Source organism: Meriones unguiculatus, chromosome 17 (assembly GCF_030254825.1).
Source record: "Meriones unguiculatus strain TT.TT164.6M chromosome 17, Bangor_MerUng_6.1, whole genome shotgun sequence".
NCBI lineage: Eukaryota > Metazoa > Chordata > Mammalia > Rodentia > Muridae > Meriones > Meriones unguiculatus.
The window spans coordinates 79,427,536-79,454,790 of record NC_083364.1 but is presented as its reverse complement, the minus strand read 5'-3'; the positions used below and the strand labels follow the sequence as shown (position 1 = coordinate 79,454,790).

The following is a 27,255-nucleotide window of genomic DNA, read 5'->3' as shown; positions in this document are numbered from 1 at the left end:
GGGTTAAAGTTTTGTCTGTGACACTGAAATTGAGGCCAGCTGTAGGTCATATTCACGTCCCAGTCACAGGAAAATGAACCTGTGAGACAGAACCTAATTATCTGCTAAACCAAAAGCCAGTCTCAGTTCAATAACTTACGACGGAGCCAGCAGCCAGATATAGTGTTACCATGGCAACTTTGGAAAAAGCTCCAGTGCTGTTGAGAATAAGGAGGAAGGGAAGGAGACTGTAACCCTAACAGTGCTGTAGCCATTTGATCTTAAACAAGTGAGTTTGTCAAGAAAAGCAGATCATTCTGTACATGCCTAACACTGTCTTCTCACGTTAATATCGGTAACAATTGATGAAAAGAAAAATACAATCAAAACATCCTGTGGACTTAAAAATGATCTGCTTATTAACAAGCTAAGGGGAATTAACTTTAAAGAAGGGAATACAACCGCCCATTCTCTCCTCCTTTTTGCCACCCAGAAGTTCAGATGAAATAGGACACAGCACCATTTTCATAAAGTTCCCAGTCCAGCAAACTCATTCTCTTTCTGTTTGCCTCTGTCTTCTAGAAGAAGAGATGTTTTTGAGAGAAAAAAAAGTTTGGGGAACTGAAGCAACAATGTTTGCTTTTCCAAAGGGTGAAAGATGAACTCGAGAATAGGAGAGAGTTTATTTTTCTTATTCAACTCTACCTATAATTTCAAGTGAAATGATTTCCTGAAATGTTAAGTTTGAAATATTGAGCTAAGAAGAATCAAGCATTACAGGGAGGTAAGTGCTGGCATGTTAGGCATTTTGTTATTCTGTGAGTTTGTAGTTGTTTCTTGAAGGACATTAGATTTCTGAATTGTAGAAATAAGACTGCTTTGTGAATACAGTATTTTTAAAAGACATATGCATAAGTATCATGGAAATAGTTACGCAATAAAAAATGCTAACTGTACCTGCCATTTTCAGTAGGATTCAGATATGATGCCCCCTTTTTAAATCATGAGGAAAACATTATAAGACATGGTAGTTATAATTATTGGATTTCATTATATTTGATAATTGTAATGTCATTAATGATATAAGACACAAATGAAGCAAAATATAGCCACTTAATCCTGCTATCCAGTTGTAGTACCAAGATAAAATTGCTTAGATAGCTGTGTATAAACATGCAAATATGTATATCTCATGAACACATTAGGTTTGAAATAAAGGAAGAAATATGGATATGATAATAATCTTTCATATCATGAATAATTTTGTGGTAATGCAAGTGAAACAGAAAATGGAAAGGAGGTTTCTTCCAGCACAGATATGTTTAAGATAGCCTGAAACTTCCAATAAATTAGATTTCCTTATGATATCTGATATATGTGTATTTTCTTATGGATGTCAAATCTTTTAAACACACTTTATCTACATTGAGTATATAATTAGGTAAATACAGAAACCTGCAACTTCAAATTCTTTAAATACTGGTGAATTAAAGGAGGTTAAGCACTATAGAAGATACGTTGGGAGGCGGGGGACAGACACACATAAAACACACATCTCAACACAAAATGAATTTTTTTATTATCTTTAAGGTAAGCTAGATTCTGCTTATGACCTTAAGCTAAACGCTCCTCAAATAAAAGCCAGAGAAAATATCCCTTCCTAAGACAGATGTTTTTGAGATCTAGTAACTAAAAGGCTTGCAAAGATGCCAGCTAAAACAATGAAGTCAGATACACTACATGTATCTTACAATTTCTAATATGAAACTTTTTTCTCTTAATCTTTCCATGTATATGAATTAATTAGGTTAGAAAATGAAGCAGTTTCATCAGAAAGCATCTGCAAGAGCGATTGAAGCAAATGCTCTCCAACTTTAGCACATATGATTAGCCTCTAGATTCAAGTTTTGGGAAGTAAAACAAAACACCAAATTTCACCATTTTCTCTGATCTGCTTGAATTTCCAAGAAAGATGTTAGAAGCACCAATAAGGAAATCATACTTTTTTTTTTCTTACAAGACTGTCAGTCAATGATTTTTCAGGGCTTTTTCCTGATTTTCTAAAGCACAATCTACCTAAACTCTTCCCTAGCATTTTCTTTAGCATCACAGTATCTCCTCCATATCTGTAGAGGGGTGTGTGTGTGTGTGTGTGTGTGTGTTGAAAATGTGGAGTGCATGGAATCTTATGTAAGAAGTGGGAAATAGTAAGAGCTGGAGAGGACGGGAACCACACAAGTAGAGCAACAGAACCAGAAAATTTGAACACAGGGAACTCCCCAGAGCCTCATACTCCAACCAAGGACTATTCATGGAGATAACCCAGAACCCCTGCACAGATGTAGCCCATGGCAGGTCAGTGTCCAAGTGGGTTACCTAGTAATGGGAAGAAGGACTGCCTCTGACATAATCTGATTGGCCTGCTCTTTGATCACCTCCCCCTGAGGGGGGAGCAGCCAGGCCACAGAAGATGACAATGCAGCCACTCCTGATGTGATCTGATAGACTAAGATCAGAAGGAAGGAGAAGAAGACCTCCCCATCAGTGGACATGGGGAGGGGCATGCATGAAGAAGGGGGAGGGAGGGTAGAATCGGGAGGGGAGGAGGGGGGTTATAGGGGGATACAAAGTGAATAAAGTGTAATTAATAATAAAAAAATAAATAATAATAATTTAAAAAAAAACACAAAAAATGTGATCCTAAATCCATGAATGAGAATTGTGTGAGACAGATGCTTCATGTAACATGAAGACCCTAATATGTTCAATTATCATTAAACAAATACAATATAATAAATTATAGCTGAAAATAATTTGACAGCATAAACTAATCTGCTTGCCATATGGAGGATATTTAATGTATTGGTTGACTGAGTGAAAAATATAAAGGCCTAGCTGTTAAAGACCAAGAACATATTTGTATTCAAAGAAAGAGGGGGAGTAATGAGTAGAAATAGAGAACCTAAAGCTTTTGCTACCTTATGAAAAGGCAAAATGTCCAATTTTTAAGGGTTATTCTATGACTCACTGAGAAGTGACAAGCAAAACAACTCTAGTGAGCATTGCCATCGCTATTGGGTCTACCACTTTAGAGTGGACTTGCGTAGTTCATAAAATTCAAGAATGTAGAATATGATTTATATTTTCTCTCTAGTAAAGCTTCATATGCTTTCTGGTCTCAACTAGCTTCTGATAATATATTTCCAGGCATGGGCATCTCACTCTTGGAATGTCTCTCTGCTTACAGCTAAGTAATACTGTTATTAGAGACTATATTGCTGGTTAAGCTATACCATTATCTTGTGTTTTGAGTCCTCTAAAATGCTACAATTTTCCATCGATATTCACACGTTATTAACACTTCTTGCTTATATGGAAACCTTTCTCAGAGTTTGTTGATGGATGTTAATGGGTATTCATGAGGAAAGTTTGTGGGTTTTATGGCTAGACGGAGACTTGGGTGTTTTAGTCCCTCTCTGGTTCTTTCTTTCTGTCATTCACACAAATGTACGCAAGTGGTCTCCCAGGTTCCAAAGCAAGAACTACGACTCCTGTCTTTCTATTCATCTAGAGCGCATTGTTTGTCTGCCTGGTTTCCCACAGAGGTGGGGATGCCAAGCGGAACAAGCAGTGTTCCCTTCCTTCTCTTCCTACTGCTCGGAGCCTACCGTGTTTTATGGTGTTCGGTATGACGGGCAATTGCCTCTAGATTATATCATATTTTTACTTTATTTTGTGATTAATTTCTATGCCATATCTAGTATGAAACTGGGCTAATGTAGCTGGCCATGCTCTTTAGAAATTAAAAATAAAATTAATTCCATTTTTACTAAGACAAAAAGCTTGATTTGAGCTCATTACATTTTCTGTACAATCAAGAAGATAATGTAATGGATGGTTTAAATATTCTGTTTACTTTCCTCTTGTTTCTTTTCATCCACTAGAGAAATAAATGTCATTAATTAATTGAATAGAGTAAAATATAAGACACCAGTGTAATTTGGATAGGTAGTAACATTGATTAAGTCTCCCAGCTTTCATGACAGAGTTTTACTAGGCTCTGTCAGTTCCACCTCCTCCATCTTCCTGACCCTTCTTGTCTCTTATTTGTACATCCAGTCTCTTCTTTCAAGCAATTATCATTTGTCCCACTTGGTATCCCAAGGAAATTACTACATATACTTATAGAAGTATTGATTGATCTTCAGAGAATTGATCTTCAGAGTAGTGTTTACATTAGGTAACCAAAAATGGTGTAAAAATGTACTCTGTAATCCAACTGGTTATATTCATATATTGAAGTAAATTATAATGCAATAAACATATGCTAAAATAATACATGAGTGAAATCATTTAGTATTTCAAAAATAAAACACAAGTTAAAATTATAAGAGCTGTGGGAAAATTGTATGTATATATGTGATAAGACCTTGAAAACACATGAGTATATTTGTATAATAGTAAGATTTATTCTCTGAGATTTTCTTAGAGTTTTTGTTATTTTTCTTTATCTTAATTTTTAATTGTATAATTTTATAGGATGAACAACTGCTATTGTTCTCAAATAATATTTTATTTTGTAAGCAAATTAGTTCATCTTTAGAAAATCTGACAAGATTTTGAGACGGTCCATGAAAATATCAAACCAGCAGAATTAATATTATGTTTAACTTGAGCTGTAATACTAACATAGTTCTAATTATAGGGGGAAGGGTTCTGGTACTTTTAGGACATAGATCACTGAAGGAGAAGTTTAAAATGAGATATTTTTCACAAAATGACAGTTCAAAGAAATACATGTGTCTTTACAAACAAAACATATCATTGAGACAAATATTAAGACAAAAAGTCTCTATATTTTGTTTTTATTACATTCCCTATTGCATATTTCAAAATTAGTCTCATTCAGAAGAACATGTAAATACATTTGTGCAAATGTCTAGTTTTTACCCTTCTGGACTTTCTCAGATATCGAGGAATTTTAATCCAAAACTATAGTAGCTCTAGGGATCACATCCAAAGACCTTCTAGGTCTGTGTGATCCGGCTGGAATGCAGACACACCACACACCTTTAGTCTGTCTGCCTGGAATATAGCCACACTCTTAGTATACACCTTTAATCCCAAACAATGACATCTAATTGAGAGACAGACAAAGTGAGACCCAAAAAAAGAGAGGCAGACAAAGTGAGAAATCAGAGGAAGTTTTGACAGAATGAGTCAGAGACAGGAAATACCCAACTGTTGTGAGAACAGACAGGAAAGAGAGGCTACTTAAGAACTGTGCAGGGAGAGACACTTGAGTTGAATTTTCAGGGAACTTCAGTTGAATGCAGTTGAGTTCAGTTGATTCTTGTAGTTGTGGTCAGTTCTTGCAGTCAGTGCAGTTAAATTTGTGGAATTCAGATGCAGTTTCTCCAAGTAGAGCAATTAAGTGAGAAACCAGGAGAAGCCAATTTGAATCACTCAGCTTGGAGAGCAGTTTGAGCCGGAACAACCAACCAGAGTTCTAAAAGAACTGTTTACTCTTTAAGTAAGCTTATTCAGCAATAAGTCTCAGAGTTCTAGGCCTAGGTTAGCAGCTGGAGGCTGGAAACTAAAGCCTCCAAGGTCCGGACTTATAGGAGATTAGATTGTATGGAGGTTAGAAGCTTCCAGGCTTAGGCTTAGGAACACCTAGAACAAAGACAGAAACACTCTGGGTTCACCCCAAGCCATATATTCCTAAAACTTGGGCACAGTTCTCATCTCATCCCCCAGCATCTAAGGAAATAAAAATTACATTTACATTCAGAGTGAATGAATACCAAGAACAAAGCCTGTGTCCATTGTCACACAATTCCAAAACTGTGTGTTCCTGGTGCTGATGTTCTGAGAGCATAGTTTTAAATGCTATGATATTTTCAGATATTTTCTTTAGAATAATAGTTTGTGCTTTTCCCTTCTTTCTTTTATTTTTTTTTTTTTTTACAGCATGGAAATAAACAGCATATCTGAGGACTGATGATCATCTTGAGATTCCCTCAAAATATGAAAGTCATTAAAGATAACCCAATACAGAAGCAGTCTGCACCCCTGATTTCAAGTGTTTAGTTCTCTTTGGAGGTGAATGGTTTCCTCAGCTTTGTAGTAACTTCAACAGTTTTTCCTACTACTTGACATCTTTGTTTGGTGTCACACACACATCATGCGTGAAAGTCAGCTCTCGGCTTCCAAACCAGATCTCCGAGAGGGTTCATTTTTACAAGGAGAAAATAGCTTATTTTTACTTACTTTGGTTAATCCATTTCACAATCAGTTAGCCCCGTGGATTTTCTACTTGTGAAAATATATTCCATAGGTTTTTTGGTGGAGATAAATTGTTCATCTGATAGCCAGGGAAAAAGGGAGGAAGAAGAAGAGGGCTTGGGTTCCACCACCCATTTCAAGGGCATAGTCTCTGTGACATCAAGTCTTTCTAATGGGACTTACTTCATAAAGGTTCAGTGACACCAAAATGAAGATGCAAGTGGTAAACACATAAGCTTTGGGTACGCATACTATATCCAAGTTGGAGCCCGATATCCCAGTTCTACCTCCTGAAATAAGGGGCCACAAGGAACTGCTGCCAGTTCAAAGGGGACTATGATGATTCTCCTTTTGCCATTAATAAGTAAAACAACACCATCTCTTCTTCGATATAATTTGTGTCCCTATGCAATCTACATTTTCTCTAAAGCCTCTAAGTTCTATGCATCTGAGACTTCAGATCTACCTCTTGTTTCACATGATTGGCATCACTGGTTATAAATCTTGGGTAGGTTCAGTGTCCTGGAAATGTTACATACACTATTGGATTCTTTTACCCATAAAAAAGACCATAATTAAAGACGAGGGCATTCATTCAAAATTTTAGACAAAATTTTATGTGGGTATGTAACTATAAAATCTAAGGGATATGTTGAGTTTGGGTTGGATAATCCTAGTTTAGATCTCCACTTTTTTTTTTTTTTTCAGTAGAATTGCTGTAAGCCTGACATATGTTCATTTATTTGTATTCTCTCATTCCTGCATCATTTGCTCTACTCTTTATCAGTTACAACGCTAGTTATGCATCTGGGAGATTTTATAACATGTATCTGTATATTCTCTTTCCTAAATATACTGAGTTAGAATTTTCAAGATGATGAGTAAGATGTATCTTCATAGAAAATTTTCTTTAGTTCTAACATAATCTCTGTTGAGCTCTTTAGCCATACTGACTAGAAACAATTGAATGTTGGCTTGTAAGCAATCTTACATCTGTCTACTCATGGCTCCCTATCTACCCATCATGAGCACAGGCTCTGTGACTATTGTAGGTCCTTCACAAACTTACCTCTGCCCTTCATTAAGCACCCATATTTCAACCTTTCAAGAAACACACCAATTTAGCAACTAAATTCAACGTGAAATATAGCATAGTCTATTTTGTTCCTGGATATTTTAGTTGGTTGCATATCTCTACTAACAAACCAGCTTTCATGTCCTTAGGGAAATCAACCACATGGTCCTTAGGGAACTTCTCTTAGAGACTATTGTAAATACCTTATCACTGTTCATGAATGGGTGAGTAAGTTGAAGGATGAATAAAAATTTTAACAGCTGGAAGTTTTTTTTGTCTGTAATCAGATATAATTACACTTATCCATAGGACTTTTTAAAATGACCCTTTTAACAATAAAAAATTATTTCATCCTAAAAATTGAATGTCAGATAGACTTGAGAACTCATTATGAACATCAAAGAAAATGACTACTAAGAATTTTGGTAACCAGAAGGAGAGGATTCCCAATCTTTCAACTAACATTTTTCTTAGGATACCCAGGAATTTGGTTTTGATCATTCTTAGAGGACACTGTGGCAGTATTTTTCCTTCTGTGGTTTTAAAGACCTCAATTTTTCTCAAGTGCAGAAGATATGGAAAACAAAGAAGATATTTTACGTACCCAGCATCCATGTCATACAAGTCCCAAGTGAAACGTCCTTTCACATTGTCAAGTACAGAGTCTCTCCAGGGTCTCTGGACCTGATAGTTAAAATGCTGATACAATGTAATGCTTGGAACTACCCAGCACAATCCTCTGCTTTCCACCAATGGCTCATAAATGCACAATTTAATACTTAAAACCTTTACTAATGTGTAGTCACACAAAATCAAAATACTCTTTCGAGAATTTCATGCTTGAAACCTGATTAACTAAAGTTCAATGATACTTGGTAATTTATATCATTTATTATTAAATAACCAAAAGCTAATAGGCATACAATTTTGAATCATGAAACATTTCATAATACTTTCCCAAAACTATAATAAAGCACAAATGCTATCATCATTTAAAAATCATCAGTAAATAAAACAAAATCTGGCTTCATATTGACTTTTAAAAAATAAAGTTAAAAAGAAAACAACAGATTTTTCTTAATTAATAATGAAGATTGAAGTAAGAACATGTTTTTATTTTAAACTGAAAAATTCATGATATAAAATTCAAATAATATTTTGATGGTCATGAAAACCCCAGGTAGGATAAAGAAGTAACAAGGAAAGCTTGGAATAGAAACCCAAGATTTGTGAAACAAAATTGATTTCCACTCAAATCAAGTCTTTTACTGTTCTTGAAAATGTCACAGTGTCAGCCTTAGCCATTAGGAGGCTGATTTATAGCGCGACAAAGTGATAGTACCAGCTGACGGTCTGGTACGGCAGTGTCTGCAAAGGCTGCCATGACAGCGCCAATTTTCTTAACCAATCAGGGAGGCATAACTAAGACCTGAACCTTTGCCCCTCCATCTTGATAACGGAATGATAGAATACAATCTAGAAGATTTACTCTGCAGGAGATAAATAGGCCTAGTGAAGGGAAGTAGATGTCTTCCTTCTGTAGAATAAATTACAAACGTTATTTATTGCAATCGATATTTCATCCTTCCAGAAACATATATTAAAAACAGGAGCATAAACAGATGTTCCAAATATGACAGCTTATGTTAATATACTAGAAACCACAGCATAATTTTATAATTTGATTAATTAGTAACAAGTACTGTGAACGTTAAAATAAAATTTCAAACACTCTAAATTATATTTATAGCTTTGTTTAACTGCACTGTAAAAGTGTTTTGCATTAGAATCATTGTCCATAGCAAATTAATCTTCTTTTCGGGGAGAAAGATTTCTTAAGTAGTCATAACTGACAGTAAAATGTTAAAAACTGCCCAGGTCATACCATGATAAACAACAGTGCCAAAAATAAAGGATAAATTGTGAAGAATCTAGCCAGCTAGGCTCATTATTAAGGCAGAATCATTGCTGAAAGTTCAAGGCCAGTCTGGACTACAGTGTTAACTGTTGTTAACAGTGTTTTCAACTGTTCCTCACAAAAATATGAAACTCTATCACCTGATAGATTTAATTGTAGCTGCCATACATACATATACAAGAAATATGTACAACTATAAATATAATATCCACATGTAGACAAACTCACTAAAGAAAAGGAAAATTTTGGCCAATTCATAATGCAAAAGAAGAGGATTTGAAGATTTAGCCACAGAGATTTCTGTAACTTTGATAATAAAAGTTAAAAATATTTAACCAAATGGTCACATCCTATGGTAACTATCATACACAGATTTGACTACAGAAATAAAATCACAAATTCTTTCTTTACCAAACTTCTATTTCTAATTATCCTAGCTTATAAAATTTCAGATCCCTAACTGGCAAGAATGCTGACTGTGTCAATATATGTCACAAACTAAATGACTATGGGAAATGTTGAGGTAATGTAGTTAATCTCCATGGTGCTTATGGCTGAGATTGGCCATTCAAGACAATTCTTCATTGTCATGATGTGTACAGCAGTGTTACACGTGGTTATAAGTACTACTGAGTTCATTAAGGGAAGCAAAGATGAGGTATCAGTGGTAAACAAGTCTGAAGGTAGTGATGATTAGTCACGCTCTTTTTTGGTTTGGTCTGGTATTTCTTTTACTATGCACCATTAAGAGGCATTCTCTTGCTTCCCAGGGCTTGCTAGGTTAATCTGATAGGCGTGGAAGCAAAACAAGGCTTTTTTTGTTGTTGTTGTTGTTTAGAAAAAAAGGATCTCTTTCTGTCTCTGTCTCTGTCTCTCTCTCTGTCTATGCCCTCTTCCCCCTTCTCTGTCTTTTATTTCTTTCTGGAATATTAAAATGTAAAGATGCTGTAGCTTGTCACTTTTGCCATTCAATGGTGATAGCCCACTTAAGCATGTCAACACAGTAGAGAAAAAAGAAGGAAAAAGTAGAGCATGGAACAGGCGAGCAGAGGCAGAGAGGGACTAAACACAGAAGTAATGGGCTAATGAATAAATAATTCATACCGAGTCAGCAATATGCATTCAGGGACCTGTGAGTTCTGAAGTCTTTCCTTCTCAGCTAGTCTTTCCTTTTCAGCCATGACCTCTCCAGAGAAGCAACAAGAGAGCATGTTTCTCCTCACAAATGTCAGAAACATACTTTTCTCTAGAGTCTGTTAATCCTAAGAAAAGGTTAGGAAAACTTCTTCAGGTAGGTTCTTCCTTGAGTCACATTCCTACTGGCCTCAGTAAACTTTATAAGTGATTCATTATCATAGTATTGGGGTTGATAAATTTCATACTCTTGTAGAAGTGAGTCTTCCTTACCAATGTCATGTCTGTTAGCTTGAGAGGCAACAGACAAACAGAATTTCTTCACAGAATAACCATGTGATAAGGCTAGACTCATGTTTCTAATCTTGTAAATTTAGAATCACATGGTAATATTTTTCATCAACAATTTTTTTTCAGAATTTACTAATTAAATTATTTTAAAATATTTTAAATTATAATGTTGGTTATGTAGAATTGTGCTGGAATCATAAAAGCTGAATACTTTTCTTTTGAAATACGATGAGCACTTCCATTATGTCTAATTGTCATAAAAATAAAATTATCTCTGTGTTCCGTCCATGTAACTGGTTATTTTTAGGCAATGTACTTGGTGGGCCTCACTAGAATGGATCCTGTGGAAAGAAAACACATTTTCTTTAATTATAAGATACAATTTCTTTGAGATTCTATTAATCATTTCCTTTTTAATTGAAAAAGTCATCACATAAAATGAGAGTACAAAATTCATTCTAGAAAGAACCTTAAAAGTTGACATTTCTTTGAACAATTGTCCCAGAAATCCTTTTTAAAGTACATTTTCATTTTCTGGCATGGCTTGAATTGAATTCTAAACTTTGTGCTCCTGTCCTCTAAGCCCCTCTGGTGAATTAAATAGGCTTCTCTATATATTTAGTACATTCAAGAATTCTTTGTCACAGAGCTTGCTCAGCTTCATTATTAGAGAGCTGTCTCGGAAGTCCAGCAGCCAGTTTGTTTTCTTCCATTAATAAAGAGTCTACCTCCCCCGCACCCCTCCCCCACTTCTTTGAAGAAGTTGAAAGGGCTCCATGTTGGGTGCAGGGGGCCAGGAAGAGAGAAAAATGGAGGGAACTGACTGCTACAATCCCTCAGGAAAAAAAAAATATACTGTCTAATGTAGAAATTGCCCCTAAAGTTTACAAATGCTGAGACCAGCCTTTCAGTGTGATGTATAACAGAGTAAGAATGCAGCAAACATTGGTTCCCCCTGTAAGATTTGGAATTCTACTAGAAGAAAGACATTTATAAAAAAAAAAAATTCATAAAACCAAGGGCTTCACTTCAATTCAACATTACTCTGACCGTTCCCTGAGATGGAAACACAATCATAATATAATTACATAATTTCCTATATTTCACTTATATGTTTATTAAATATTCAGAAGATTTCAAGAATGGCCATTTTGGATGTATAAAATTGATGTTGACTCCTAGAGTAAACAAACTACCCAAGTCAAAAACAAACCAAAAAAAGAATTCCACAGAAAATTCATTCACTTGTTCAGAAATTGTCAGATACTAGTCAACACTGAGTGAGAAAAAAATAGAAAAGAGAGATTGTTAAAACTGCTTCTATAAAAAAAAAAACCCATAACTTATTCAACCAAGTCAACACCCAGTGACTATTCTTACTCACTTGGCCAAACAGATGCCATCCTTGACTGTTTCTGTCCTTATTTGGTAAGTAATTAACTATTTCTAGAACAAATTTAAAATCACATTAATAATATCATCAACGGGGCAGGTTTCCCAATTTCTCAGAATTTTTCATTTTGAAGTTGCCATAAAATATTCATGGAATTAGCTGATTGATAATGAAACAAATTAATTTTAAATCAATCTCAATTGCCTCCAGTCTTCCTCTGCTTTCAAACTTCCCACTGGTACAATATCACATTCAGGTTAACATGTAGCATGTTTCACACAAAGTGACATGGGAAACCTATCACTCAATGAAAACTGAAGTCGGCAATCACGCAGTATGGATGACATCAGGAAGCTGTCGCAGTGTTTATGCTATTTTCACTAAACATTTTCCAGAAATGCACAGAGATACACAGACATACAGACATGTAGACAGGCACGCACGCACACACACACACACACACACACACACACACGTACACACACACACGCGAGTGTACACACACAAACACACACACAAACCCCAATGTGTACTTGATCATTGATGGATAAGGAAACTAAACGTGGAACTGACACATAGATATAAATGGCAACTAAATTTCAGCATACTAAATATGTATTTGCAGAGTTACAGGGATAAACTCTATTTTCAAATGTTTACAAACACCCAGGATTTTTTTTTTATATTAGGAACCTTGTTTTCTGTTTCCAAATGCAGTCACTTAGCAATCAGTGGGATTTGAGTATTAAATTAAAAGTCTTCTAACAAATTAGACAAAAGAATCCAGGCATCAAATCTGTGTCTGCATTTGCTGCCTGTGGACAAGTAGGCTGCGTGTGCAAATGGCAAGGGAACTTGGGATTCATTGCTTCCTTTGTGCACTGCTTTTCTCCAAACTCATCTGAACACGACAGCTTGCAAGGTCATTTGCATACTTAAGGTATATTAGCTCAAGCTTGGGCACCTGTACCTGTGTGCCATTTGGAAGATGATTTAAGGTGGACACCACCTTTTCTAATTTCATTAGTAATTAATTTGTACTGTAATTCCCCTGAGCTATTTCTGCCTGTTTCAGAAATTACTAAATGATTTAAGAATATCTTTACACTTCTGTTGTGTCAGTGAAAGACTGAAGTGTTTAGGAATTTTAAACTGAGAATGAGATTGATCTCACGAATCTTAAAAGAAAATATGATCATATTAAGATCTGGCAAAATTCCAGGATGGCCTCCTTGATGGATTCTAAAATGCTTTAAAAATTATCATTTAGAAAAAAAAAATCCATGTTTCCCTTAAAAGTGATCTAAAGCTAAAACCACAGGTGTCACAGTGTTATCAGAGTCACACAGCAGAGACAAAAGGAAAATTATTATTTCATTAGTCTTTGGTAAATGGTTAAGTTGAGTAATTTTTTTAAAGAAACTTCGAGTTGACAGTAATTTAGTAAACAATCTAAGACAGAGAGAGACTCAAACAGAGGCCAGTCGATATATGTGGAACAGTGACTCACTCTCTCAAAATTAAAATGTAAGATAAGCTGGTGTCAGGGAAGAGGCGATCTCTCATTTCCAACACACTGAGCAGGCTCACATGGGCAGCCCACAGCTCTTAATGTATGCGTTTGGCTCAGGCTGCTTTCCCAACCCAGCAGCCATTGGATTGTTAATATCACTGCTTTTTGTATGCAACCGCTTCATTTTCTCACTCTTTGTTGTTTATCTCTCCCTTTATTTTAAGCTTAGAATGATATGGTTTTCCAAGTCACATTATGAAGCCACAGGACAGCATTATCTGGCGACAGCTGAGAGAGAAATGCAGGAGTCACATCAATCCACATACTTACAGCATAAAGTAGCTTATAGAAATACAGTCTGAGCTGTACACACACCTTCATGGAGTAAGACGGAAGCTTTGTGAATGGTTCTCTCAAAAAACATAATGTCACACACGGTATTTGCACAGAGAATGTTTAAAGCTGTGAGATTTATTACTCATATATTCATACATACACACACAAACACATATACACACTTGACATTTGCTTTGGAGAACTGAAATTTATTTTGGTATTTTTCTCTTATGAAATATAAGTTATATATAGCATAGTTCATTATAGCTGACAAATATTCTTTCCTTTTTCTTGGATTTAAATTGATTAGACATCATGTGCATATTATTTATGATTATTGTAAAACAGGTGTCAGTAAACACACTCCTCTATATGGTATTTTGTTCAATAGGCTAGCTCTGACCAGTTGTGTAAACCTTCTATTAAGTAGAATCATGTTTTTTGATGCTCACAGATAGTTACACATACATAGAGTTCTTTGTGCTGAAAAAGTTCTGGCTTTAAAAAAAATCAGTTTCAACAAGAATGATGTTAAAAGCAGCAAAAGATAAAGACTAGGAAAATAAATAAATGATAGATAAATAAATAAATGAATAAATAAATAAAAACAAAAAACCTTCACTATATTTCCTCATGTCACTTGGAGTTGTAAAACATGTTTATATGCACAGACAGTTAAATCGTCAAGCTTCTAGATGAATGGCAAGGAGGAGGCCAACAAGAAATCTGAAAAGATGCAATATCAACACATACTTAATCATAGTGTAGGTTTATATTATGTTTAGGAAGTAATAAGGATGCTTTGCAATTTCTGATATTTCAAGTCATAAGCAATAATAACAACCTCAAGGAAAAGTGAACAAAGACTTCACACAACATTCTAAAGTAGATTCATACATTTTTTTTAACAGTGGAGAAAACAGTTTATGGTTCAGGATTTGGCTTAAGACACCAGTCACTACTCTGCTGCCTGTGTCATGAAAAGCCATCTGATTTTAAGCCTTAGCCTTTATAATGTTACTGCAAATTTGGAAAAGAGGTATTGATTATAGATACAAAACACAGGTTCGACATGTCAATGACTAAAAAAAAAAAAAAAGGCAAAGGCGCCACACAGGCTACGGATGGGATATTTATGTCTATTAATGAAAATTCTGATCAAAGTCTGCATCTCAAATGCGTTTTACACATAAACTAGGGCATCTGATTTCATAGTTACTATCTAATGCTTTATCACACAAAGTGAAATGAAGACATTAAAAAGGCACTGTATTTCTCTAAACATTGTCTTTGTGAATCTCAGAAAAGGGGACTGTTAATACATATTGACTATTTTATGTGGGCAAAAGACTAAAGAAAACTCTGGCTAAAACTACCATGTATAAAGCAATACTCTCTACAAATTAATATCAACCAGAATAGGATCAATAAAGAAGATTGCAAAATGTTTCTTTTCCAGGCCTGAAGTATGATTAGAATCATATATTATGTATTCTAGGCCACAGTTCTATGAAGGCATATATAATTTATTCAAGTAACTAGTGTATATAATTCTATGCATATAAAAAGTTATGAATATAAACAACTTTCTTATAATGAAGAACATATTCTCTTGATCATCTTAAAATACATCCAAAGCATTTAAAAACACGTCTGTTTTAATTCTGCTTCTAATACATATCTCTTACAATACCTTTATACAGTAATCATAGTAAATATAATTGCTATTCGGTATTACTGTGCCATATCTTTAGAGTGCAGTTTGTATTTTGGGGGGTGGATCATGGTGAAACCCTTGCTGATTAAAATGAAAAGCATTGTTCTTTCCTCCTAGGCAGAATCTATGTCTGTTCTTTTGTTCTGGTGGTTTATGCCGACAATCAATAAGGTCCAAAGCTGCTGGTACCTCTCCGCCTAGGTCCCAAGAGCCTGACTTGTGATGTTACTAAAATACCTCACAAGTTAGGGTCTCAGGGACTAGGAAAAGTCTGGTTTGATGCAGGAGAATTCTTCTTCCAGTGAAAAAGACAGCCTAGGAATTACAGTTGGGTTCAGTCAGTTTTTTTCCTTCTAAATACTATTGAAACACACAAATAGAAACATATGTGTCACATGAAAGTCAAGATGAGCCAAATAATCATGATGAGCACTTACAGATTAGAACTTACAATAACGAGGAATAAGAGAAACAAAGCAGACAATGAACAGTTAGCAGTCATTCCATTCTATCCAGATAAAGAAACAACCAAAAAAAAAAAATGGGTTAAAACCTGCTGCTGGCAAATATTTCAGCAACACCCGCTTCAATTACATTAAAGGATTATATGCCAGTTAATGGGACCCTAATTGAAATTTTGCTTGTATTGCAGTTTTATATATATCATAACTGTTATGGTGGGCCCAGGATATACAACAGTTAAAAATCTGATTTAAATGTATACCATTGTAGTTAAGATTCAAACAAAAACTTTCTACATGTCATAATTTAATACCTATTAATCTTGTTTTTTTTTCTCTTTCAATATGCAATCTATTCAGACAGCAAATATTTCCATGCACACTCTATAGTTATTTGAGCAAGGCCACTTAATAAAGCATGTAACTTAAAATCCTGGCAACATCTTAAGAAAAGAAAAGATTCTTTTCTCTGAATAATTACATTATAAAGTTCACTACTTTTGCAAATACACAATCTTAATCCTATATATTCACCGAATTCCGTCCCATCTTTTAGTCTTATTTGTGGTAAAGTAACAGAATCTTTACTTTAGGAATGATCAAGGGTTTAGTAGCATGAAATGCAGGGTAAAACAATCACACTAGCATAACATAGAACTCCTGGACACAGAAGTGGAATCTGGTTCTTCGGAAGTGGTTGATCTTAAAAGGGAAAAGAGGAGGTTAAAAAGAAAGGAAGAAAGAGAGAGAAAGGAAGAATGAGAGAAAAAGAGAAAGAGCAAATGGAAAGATTTAGAGTGTTTTCCTGTAGGCAGGTGAATCATCCATTTCCAGGCAAGCTGCAAGGAAAGCTAGGCTGAACAAAATATTTGCTAAGTGTCCCCCTCCCCCACCCTAGTACCACACCCCTTTCTAACCACCCCCCCACCCCTGCCCAGATCTTTACTTTGCCTTGTAAGACTTAAATATTCTGTTCCGTGATGTAATGCATCATTATATAAGATCTCTTTCTGTTTATCATTTGATTTCCCATACTGAATCACTTATGGCTCCAAATAAATAGTTTTTAAAAAAATCCAAAAGAAACAACCAAAAAGCAGCATTCACAAAAAAGCAAAAAGGAAAAAAAAAATTAACAGTCCTTAGATAAAAGTCCATGCTTTTCCTTAAAACTGAATATGGCTTTACAATTTTTGACCACAGCATCCAACCAATTATTAGAATGAAAAATCTCACCCCTCCATAAATATGACATTAACATAATTATACCACCCCCATCACGGAGACCCATCCTCCTTAGGGAATACATCTGATGCTCCAAAGATGGAAATCAGTCAGATTTTAGTTGCTCTCCAACGTACCTTTGCTTCTCACTGACTGACTGGCTTTTTACCCTCCACGCACTCACACGCCACCCCCTCCCCTCGGCTAGACACGGATGCCCGAGCGAGCACGCGCGCGCTCACAGGCATACAGACACACGGCGAGTCAGGCTAGCATCTGATGCTGACTCAGAGCGCTTCTGTGTGCAAGGGGTGGCGGCGGCTGGTATTTTCACTGCGCTCATCATTAACATTAACGCACAGTCTGGCATCCACCCTCTCCCAGACCTGCTGGACTGCGGCATTTGCATGACGCTGTCACTCTAGCCTCTGCAGGTCATATGATGGAAGGAGAGAGAAAGGCGAGAGAGAGGAGAGAGAGAGCGCGCCTCTTAAGAAACGCCTTCATTTCGTCCTTATTTTTTCCACCTTTCCACTTCCTCTGTGGCTGTTTCTCAGTTGTTTGACATCTTCCCGGAAGAAAATGTCTTGTGCTTCAATGAGCCAGTCGCCAGTTAGAGCTTCCCTCCCTTCCCCTCCCCTCCAATCCCCACCCTTTTCCCTGCTAATCAATAAGACAGATCTGCAAGTGCAGTGTGGAAACAGACTCCTGCACGGTCTCGCCAGGGTCCCCACCTCAGGAAGCAGCCAGGCAGGCTCACACGTGACACAGAAAAAAAAAATTAATGCCAGCAGTTTTTTTAACAGTCCTAGATTTTATTCTACAGTTTCATTTTCTTCCCCCTTTGACTGAAGAAAGAGCAAATGAGAGCCTTTCCATTTTTATGCAAAGCCTCCACCCAGCACCAGATACCAGGCAACCAGTAATGTGGCGGGTCTGTAGAGATCAATCATTTTATATATATGCATGTATACACATACACAAATATATATACATATACACACATATATGCACATGTGTATATGTGTGTATACATGCATATATATACATGCTGGGAGTTTTAATCAAAGTAATAGCTTCATGTTTTTATTAGCTATGCTCTCATTTCACAGGAATTAGAAGACAAGATGTGCCAGGATCTGACTCATCAATGTGATTTAAACTGTGTTGAAATGCTAAGTTGGAGTGAGATCAACCAACAGGATATTAGTAGTCTTTAATTTTTAAATATTTAAAAAAATAATAAATGGCTATTAGTGAAAATGTGCATCGTAGAAGTGTTCATGCATATTAATGATTGAATATGTAGGTCTAAATAAAACGTGGGTCCATGTGCATCTGTATACTCTTCCCAAAAGAGCTAAAACATTTGGCCTTGGCTATGCTGGTTTGTACAGCATACAAGGCACCAGTTTCTTTGTTCTTCAGTCTCTGCCTGTAATGATGACAGTGCAGTACACTGTTACCTTCCCTTTCCACGGTAGCAGTATTTCTGAATTATTTGTTGGAGAGAGCTAGCAATCCGTGACTCTACAGCATACAAAAAAGGCATACAAAAGGGAGGCAAAGGACACCATCCTCCAGCCAATACTGTCTGGTACTGCAGCTATGTCACTTTACTCTCACAGACAATCCCAGCAGGCAGTGCAGCACTGCAGGACCAACTAAGGTAGCAGTTTGGCAACAGATCTGTAGCAACAAACACAAAAAACAACCAACCATTCGCTGACATTCCAAAGAAAACATCACACGATCCATAAAGAGATGCAAGTCAAACATCGCTCTCTAAAAATCAGCTCGTACCGGCTTCTGATTTGAAAGAAAAAAGGGGGAAAAATCAGGGGTGGGAGCAAGCCTGAAGCACAAAGATCGAAAAAGAGAAAGTAGCCACGAGAAGGAAACATGATGTTGAGTGCACACTCCCAGAGAGAAGGGGGGGGGGCAGGAAAGAAAGAAATGAGAAAGGCAAGGAAAAGAAGGAAACGAAATATAGAAGCAGCTAAAGAAAGACAGAAAAGAACATAGCAACGAGCCACCATGTCGCTAATCAACACAGAAAACATGAAGCACAGTTTCCGAAACGCGAGACTGCGAATGAGCTCAGAATTTGATGAAAAGTGAAACAAAGGTTGACTTGCACCGATTAGTTTAGCACACTTCTCTGTCAGTGGCAGCAGAAGATGTAGAATTCATCTTGTTTTGTGGGTTTAACTGATTGCCTTTCCTTGATCAGACCATAGTTTGGCTTTTTAACTCTCTTGTATCTGTGCATTCTTTGTGCTATTCCTCCCTCAAATAGTGGCCCACAAGGCTATTGGTAAATTAGTATCATGACTTCCCTATGGTTATCATAGATAACATGTCGATTATTTTGGTAATTGATCTGATGCTTACAGCAACTGGCCACTGATAGCCAGCTCTATGGACCTCGTGCATGCACACTTCACTCCTAGCTCTTTTGACCAGAAACAACAAACTCACATTCAACCTTTCCCCTTAATCTATGTTATTTTTCTTTACATCCAGATAAACATACATGACTTGACTCCCTAGAAAGCACAAACTATATTAACTGAGGAGTTTAGAAAATTAAAGCAATAAAAGTTGGAAGGAAAATAATTATTACTGAATGACCATGGGTTAAAATATTTATATTCAGACATGGGTTAACCAGTCCAAGTGTCGAGGATTCTGTCAGGACCTCCCTTAGGGCCTATAGAAAAACAGACTTGGTTACATCAACATCCATTTGAAAGGAACTGTTGAAATCAACCAATTTGGCCCCCACTGCCATAGATGCTAGCTTGAGGTCCCTGCTATTTTTCAGCTTCTAATCACCAAAACCGAAGCTTTTTCCCCATCAGGGTTTACGCGTTGACCACAGCGGGAGTATTTATAAAACAGCAACTCTGACTTTGCTTCTATTGATTTTGAAGATGTAACATGTGTACAGTCTTGCAATTTCAATTATTTTCAAATGTCATTGGAGATTTGCTTTCTAACTTTTTAAAAAGTCAAAACAGGTCTGGTTGTACAGTAAATTCTAAATCAAATTAAAGGAAGCAGTACTTTGAAATAATCCAGTCTGCCTAGCTCTTTCTCACAGGGCAAGAATGGCTTATTTCTTCTAAAGGGTATCTAAAGTTAGTGTGATTATGAGAATCATATTTATTTAATTAATAAGGTTTGTAATGAGGAGGGTAGATGACATAAAATGATATATAGTTCATATTTTGGCTCAAAATTCTTGACAGTCCAGACATAATATATTATTCACCTGTCTAATATTTTTGTGCCATATTTAACTTGTTTTCTGCAATCAGCTGCAACCAGTAATCTGTAATACAAATTAAAGTTAAAGACAAGTCAAAGCTTATTGCCTTTGTTTTCCTGGCTACATCTCTGATGAAAGCATGTATGACTGGGCACCTACCATTTTGGACAATGTGAATTTAAAGCAATTTTTTCCAACTTTGCAGTGAGCTTATTGTACAATTCTGACTTAATTTACCCCCCTGAGACAGTTAATGGAGTAATTCATCATTGGATCCCAATGTTTTCCTTCTGCTGCCTGTACTGATTTACCTAGGGGTCTAAATAAAGAGAATTTCTTCTTGGCTGAAGAACTTCTACTTTTTCTTTTATCTGACATGTTTTTATTTACTAATATCCTTTAAAAATGCAAGATGATTTATGGAGGAAGGTTACACAGAAACTAACTTCCTACCAAAACGATGATTTAACAAAGTCAGAAGACTCAAGAATCTGCTTGTTGTGTGAGCTCTGAGTATACCACGAAGCTTGTCTAACCTTTCCAGAATGAAGAGCCATGTTTTCTCTAGGGCCAAACAACACAGACTTCTGCTTTCCAGAAGGCATGAAGTAGTAGTGAGAGAAGCAAAATACAGGTGTTTTTTTTTTCTCCACAGTTCCTATTCACATTACAAAGGAATAGCAGAAACCAAAACAAAAAGAAAAAAGTCTCCCTGTTTTCTTTTTTTTTTTTTGACAGAAAAAATAATGAATAATTGAAAGACAGAGAGACAAGAATCAGTATCCGGAATGGGTGTTGATCTAGTTAGAAATTTTCTATGAAATAAAGCACAGTGTTTGTCAAAGTGAGATCCTTCTGAGTATGAATTAGATCCCCAATTAGATTTCAGGGAAAGTTAAAATACATTAAATAAAAATGTATGCTAAAGCCTTTATAATGAAGAACCCGTTGGCTTTTAACTAAGGAAGGATATCAGATTCACATTTTCTTTCATAGTCTTGCTGTTCATGGGAGAGAATGTCTCTGTTTAATCCAGACACTTGATAACTGGGATGCCAAATGGTGGTTTGCCAATCTGATAACTCTTTCTCTCTGTTGTGTCTGTGTCTGTCTCTTTCTCTCCTGCTATATAACTGTAAACTATTACAATTCATAGAATAACAATCACAGAGATCTCTTACTTTCAGGAATGTAATGGGATGGACGTCTGATAACAATCACTCTTGTATTAATTAGTTAAAAATGACCTGGCTGTAATTCATTGTAGCCACTTTTTCTGAGTTTTCACATCCATTTTCCCTGTCCCCTTTCAGCTCTCTTAGAAGGGCACCAGTTACTCTTGGTTGCAGTTTTCATCAGCATCCACAGGAGGACCGCGTTCAGAGTCACTCACAGTCACAGCAATGAGACTAGTCAGGGCCAATCAGGACAGGATCGTGACCCTGAAGGAGGTCTTAAGGCCAATGTGCTCTAACGCACTGTCACACAGGAGCAAGCAGTTCTGGAGGCTGCAGGTGGCAGTCCCTCTTTCAGTTAAAGAAGGCAGCTCATTATAAGGTGGGGCCACTGGGAGGACAAAGCACCAGGATATATCAAATTATACTTAAATATGGGAGAGTACATTTGAGTGGTTGTCAGGACTGTACATACTAACAGCAAACACATGTTCCCATGACATTGCCCAGCTTGCTGCCAGGTGAGAGAGAGAGAACAGATCCTAGCTTTTAAATAAAAGACATAAGTGGAAAGAAAAACGATAGCAAATAACTTTGGAATTACAGTTGTATTTAGAGTTGGAATGTTAAGGCACAGCATGCATAACAGTCAAGAACAAGCTATAATAATTTATGTTGTAACTAACTCTACAGCAGAAAAGAGCCACTATCTGTAGAGCAACACATGCTCCTTGACAAACATGGCTTGGGATTGGTAAGAAAAGAATTTATCTAAATCCTGAGGATCCTAGATGCAGTGCTAGCTTAGGAGCTAATATTGTTCACACTCTTAGAAAAATCACTGAGCTTGAACTTTGACTTTCTAATCTCGAAAAGTAGGAGGAAGAAGTAGGTTATTGCCAAGGCTTAGCTGTGCTGGAAGCAACAGTGCAATGGGAAAGGAATGGCGGGTCACCATTATCTAATGTTGTTTTGTGTGCTTACAAAGCTGCCCCAGTTCAGTCTCCTGATGGCTTTCTGGTTGGTATTGTGACTAGAAAGCTAGAAAGCTAGTAGCAGCTTTATTTGTAATAGCCAGAACTTGGAAGCAACCCAGATGTCCATCAACAGAGGAATGGATGCAGAAATTGTGGTATTTTTACACAATGGAATACTATTCAGCAATCAAAAAGGAGGAAATCATGAAATTTGCAGGCAAATGGTGGGATCTAGAAAAGATCATTCTGAGTGAAGTATCCCAGAAGGAGAAAGACAAACATGGTATATACTTATATAGACCTAAAAGATAGGATAAACATAATGAAATCTATACACCTAAAGAAGATAATCAAGAAAGTGGACAAGGGCGAAGATGATCAATCCTCATTTAGAAAGACAAATGGGATGTGCATTGAACGTATGACAGGAGTTTAGCGCAAAAGGCATCTGAAAGACTCTACCTAGCAGTGTTTCAAAGCAGACACTAAGACTCATAACCAAACCCTCGGCAGAGTGTAGGGAATCATATGAAAGAAGGGGAGTTAGTATGATATGGAAAGGATAGGAGCTCTACAAGGACCAAATATATCCGGGCACAGGGTCTTTTCTGAGACTGACACTCAACCAAGGACCATCTATGGATATAACCTAGAACTTCTGCTCTGATGTGGCCCGTGGTAGCTCAGTAACCAAGTAGTTTTCCAAAGTAAGGGGAACAAGGACTATTTCTAACAGGATCTCAAGGGCAGGCTCTTTGACCTCCCCCCTCCCCCAGGGGAGGAGCAGTCCTGTTAGGCCACAGAGGAGGACTTTGCAGCCAGCCCTGAAGATACCTGATAAAACAGGGTCAAATGAAAGGGGAGGAGGTCCTACCCTATTAGTGGACATGGAAAGGGGCAGGGAAGAGACCAGGGAGGGAGTGTGAGGTTGGGGAGGGAATGAGGGAGCGGATACAGCTGGGACACAGAGTTAACAAAATGTAACTAAAAAGAAAAATTAAATTAAAAAAAGAAAGAGACCAAGAGGAGCTGAAAAAAAAAAAAAAAAAAAAAAAAAAAAGAGCTAGAGAGACCTTCTGCTGAGGCCCCTGCTAGCTAGTCTTAGGGCAGAACCACAAAAGTGCATTATCTTCCCAGCTGTAGAAGATGGCAACATGAAAACACAGTACTAAAACTTTCGCATGGGTTGTCTGTCCACATGAGATTTGCGATTATTTGAAAGAGTAGCTAAAATATTTTTTAAATGTATAACCGGAAAAGGTGTTGGTTTTTAAATATGGAAGCAAGTGTGCACATGATATCACAGTATGTCCACAGAGGAACAGCTATGTCAATAGATAGTAGCTCCCTGCACGAGCAAAAAGAGCTCTAAGATTTATCGACAAAAATGCACATTCTTTTACTATAATGGTAATCTTTTTAATACGTTAAGAGTAAATACCTCAATTTATCAAATCTACGGATGATTTTCTTTTACATTTTGAATAAAAAGGAAGCAGGAAGACCCTGTCACTATTAGTTTTAAGAAACTTAGTTTTTGCTAGGTACAGCCGTCACATACCAAACTCAGCACTAAAGAACTGGAGACAGGAGGTTGCAATTCTGAGGCCAACTCTTGTCTCAAAATAACATCAACACACACACGTACACACACACACACACACACACACACACACACACCACCACCAACAAAATAAAATAACAAACAAACAAAACCTTTTATGTTTTGGTTTATAAAAAATCTTATTGTAAAGGCTGGAGTCTGATTAAGTGGTAGAATACCTGTACTTACACAGCACACTGAAGGCCCTGAGAAAAAAGGCCCAGCTTACAATGCTGATTATGAGGAATAAAGCTGTTAAAGGTACTTATAATGACTGTTCATGATCACTTTTGCTTTACAAATTTAATATAAAAACAGTTTATATTTTATTAATATTTTTAGACAAAGTCTCATGCTATATATAGTCCAGTTGGCTTAGAATTCACTACATATGCCAGGGAGGCTTAAAACTAGTGGCGATTTTCCTGCCTCAGTTTTTCAGGTGTTGTGATGATAAGAGGAAATCTCCATAATTGGCAATATGAGAAATTTACCCTAAAGAAAAACTATTTTGCCTGCCAATCATAACTGGCAAGAAGGAAGTCTAAAGAACAATGTAAACTATAATGAATTGAAAATGTTATTTCTTTGTTGATAATTTTGTTATCACCTGCATTCTTTTCCTATTTGAATAATTCAGGGCTGGTTTGTGGCACTCATAAGAAGTGGGTTTCAATTCCTTAAGTTTAATTCACTGCAAAAATAAACAAATCACTGGAGAAAAGTTAAAACAAGCTTACCTTACATGAATTGTACATGTTATTTTTCATACTGAATTATGTTTTGTTTTCTCTATGTTCAATAATAGATTTTTTTTCCTGATTAATACACTTCTCGACGTACAGCTAATGGGTGGCAAGTTCAAGTCTACTTTCAAACTTTATTAGATTTCACCTCTAGATTGAAGAAGCTTCCTCTCCAAGGGAACAGTGAAAAATGGTCCAAGGCACTATGGGAATCATTTAAATATTTGTGAGCAGTGACAGGTCAAGTGAGTCCTACATTCTTATGCGTTCTTCCCATCTTTTCCAATCAACTGTATTGATTTTGTTGTGGGTTAGCCGGTGTACTTTCATTGATCAAGGAAATAACCTGACACAGCAAAGTGTCTGCTGTTTTAAGATAACTCAAACCTACCCTTTTCTCCTCCTTATACATAGAATAAGTATCCATAATACTTATTCTATGTTTTATTAAATTTTGTCTCTGTCTCTCTGTGTCTCTGCCTCTTTCTTTGTCTCTCTCTCTCTCTCTCAAACATACACAAGGTAGGGCATAAGAATGAAAGAAAATGATAAAGAGTCATCTCTAATGCATTTTTTGAAAATATTATGTGTTTGTATGTCACATGCACAACACATGCATGTGTTTGTGCTGCTACAAATTCTGTGTGACTTTTGATCAGGAACTTGATCTCATTTTCAAGTTCATTGAGAAGTCTAGTCTTTTCTCAAGATTTTATAATGAACTTCACACACACACACACACACACATACACACACACAAAGCACACACACAAACACAATTTGATTGAGATGGCAGGATGGCAAGCATAGGATAAAGGTGCTTGTGACCAAGCAGGATGACTTTAGTTTTATTCTTGGGATAAGCATGGTTGGAAGAGAAAAACGCCTTTCTTGAGCTGTCTGTCCTCTGATCACGCATGTATACCGTGACATGCCCATACCACCCTGGACCCCTAACACACACAGAGGAATTCAGTGAATGTAATACAAATTATTTTTAAGAATGCTGGATTGGTTTTAAATGCCAGTGCCATCAAGAAAATTAAAAATAAAAATGTCACTGTATTTTTTTCCAAATCAACTAATTATTATAAAAAGGCCTCAGTGTATCTGACTAAGTTATAAACAAGTCATTGGTCTGACAGGTTGTTTTTAACTTAGAGTGACTCAAGTTAAGCTACATTGGAAAAATTCTACAAGCAAACTCATACAATAATATACTAATACAGTAGCTGCCTTGGGAAGGTATATTTACAAGAGTTAGTGGCATTTTGACTTTTGCTTACCTAAAACTTAAGATAGACCCGAAGACCCAGACCTATTATATCAAATATTCTGTAGGCTGACAAGATATCTAAAAAGGCCTGAGCTATAGAGTGAGTCGTAGGCCAAACTAAGCAACTTAGCAAGACCCTGTGTTAAAAGAAAAAATTAAAGAGTTGAGGCTACGGCTCAATCTGCCAATCAAACCCCTCTAAGCAGTATAACCTCCCTGAGATGACAAGCACTATTCACAGATTCAAAACTCTCATAAATACTTGATTACACATCCTTAGAAAGTCTTTTTTCTTTCTCTTTTGTCTATGTGCTATGAGCCATAGTTCACAGGAAGTAAATAAGTTAAATTAAAAATTATACTCATATCGCATGCTACTATAGAGCTTGAACTTAGGAGAAAGCATAATCCTACTCACCTGACTGACAAAGACATGTTTACAGTACATATTAAACAAAGGAAACTGCTTTTCATTCACTAAACACAGTGCTCAGTAGGACAGAAAATGTAGTGCTTCCCTTAAATACTAGACCTTTAAAACATTTGCTGGGTGAGAGCATTATAAAAAAAATACAGCTTCTCCAGTAAAGAATTAAAGCTGAATATGCAACATTTCTTAGAAGCATTGAATAAGTCTATTTGTCCAGCTTACTTTGCAAAGGCTGCGGAGAAAACAGCACCATAAACAGTTTCAGTCCCCACACAAGGGCTAAACAAAGAGTCCTCTTTCTAGCCATCTAATCGGGTAATTTATTTTTTCAACCATCACATAAATCGAAACACAGCTGTAACCAATGACTTGCAGATCCTGTTCCCAGCCAGCTGGAATCATTTCTGCTGAAGCAGCAAGATTTTTACATCGTTCACTTCTGTAC

The 27,255-nt window shown here is 36.5% G+C and overlaps 1 long non-coding RNA gene across 1 annotated transcript in view; it reads left to right on the top strand.

Annotated features, from left to right (window-relative positions):
• Window positions 1-523: 523 nt before the first annotated feature.
• Window positions 524-27,255, top strand: part of LOC132648593 (uncharacterized) — a 63,184-nt gene continuing 36,452 nt past the window's right edge. The window contains exon 1 of the long non-coding RNA XR_009587024.1: window positions 524-763. This is a non-coding gene — a long non-coding RNA (uncharacterized LOC132648593). The remainder of the gene's footprint in view (window positions 764-27,255) is intronic.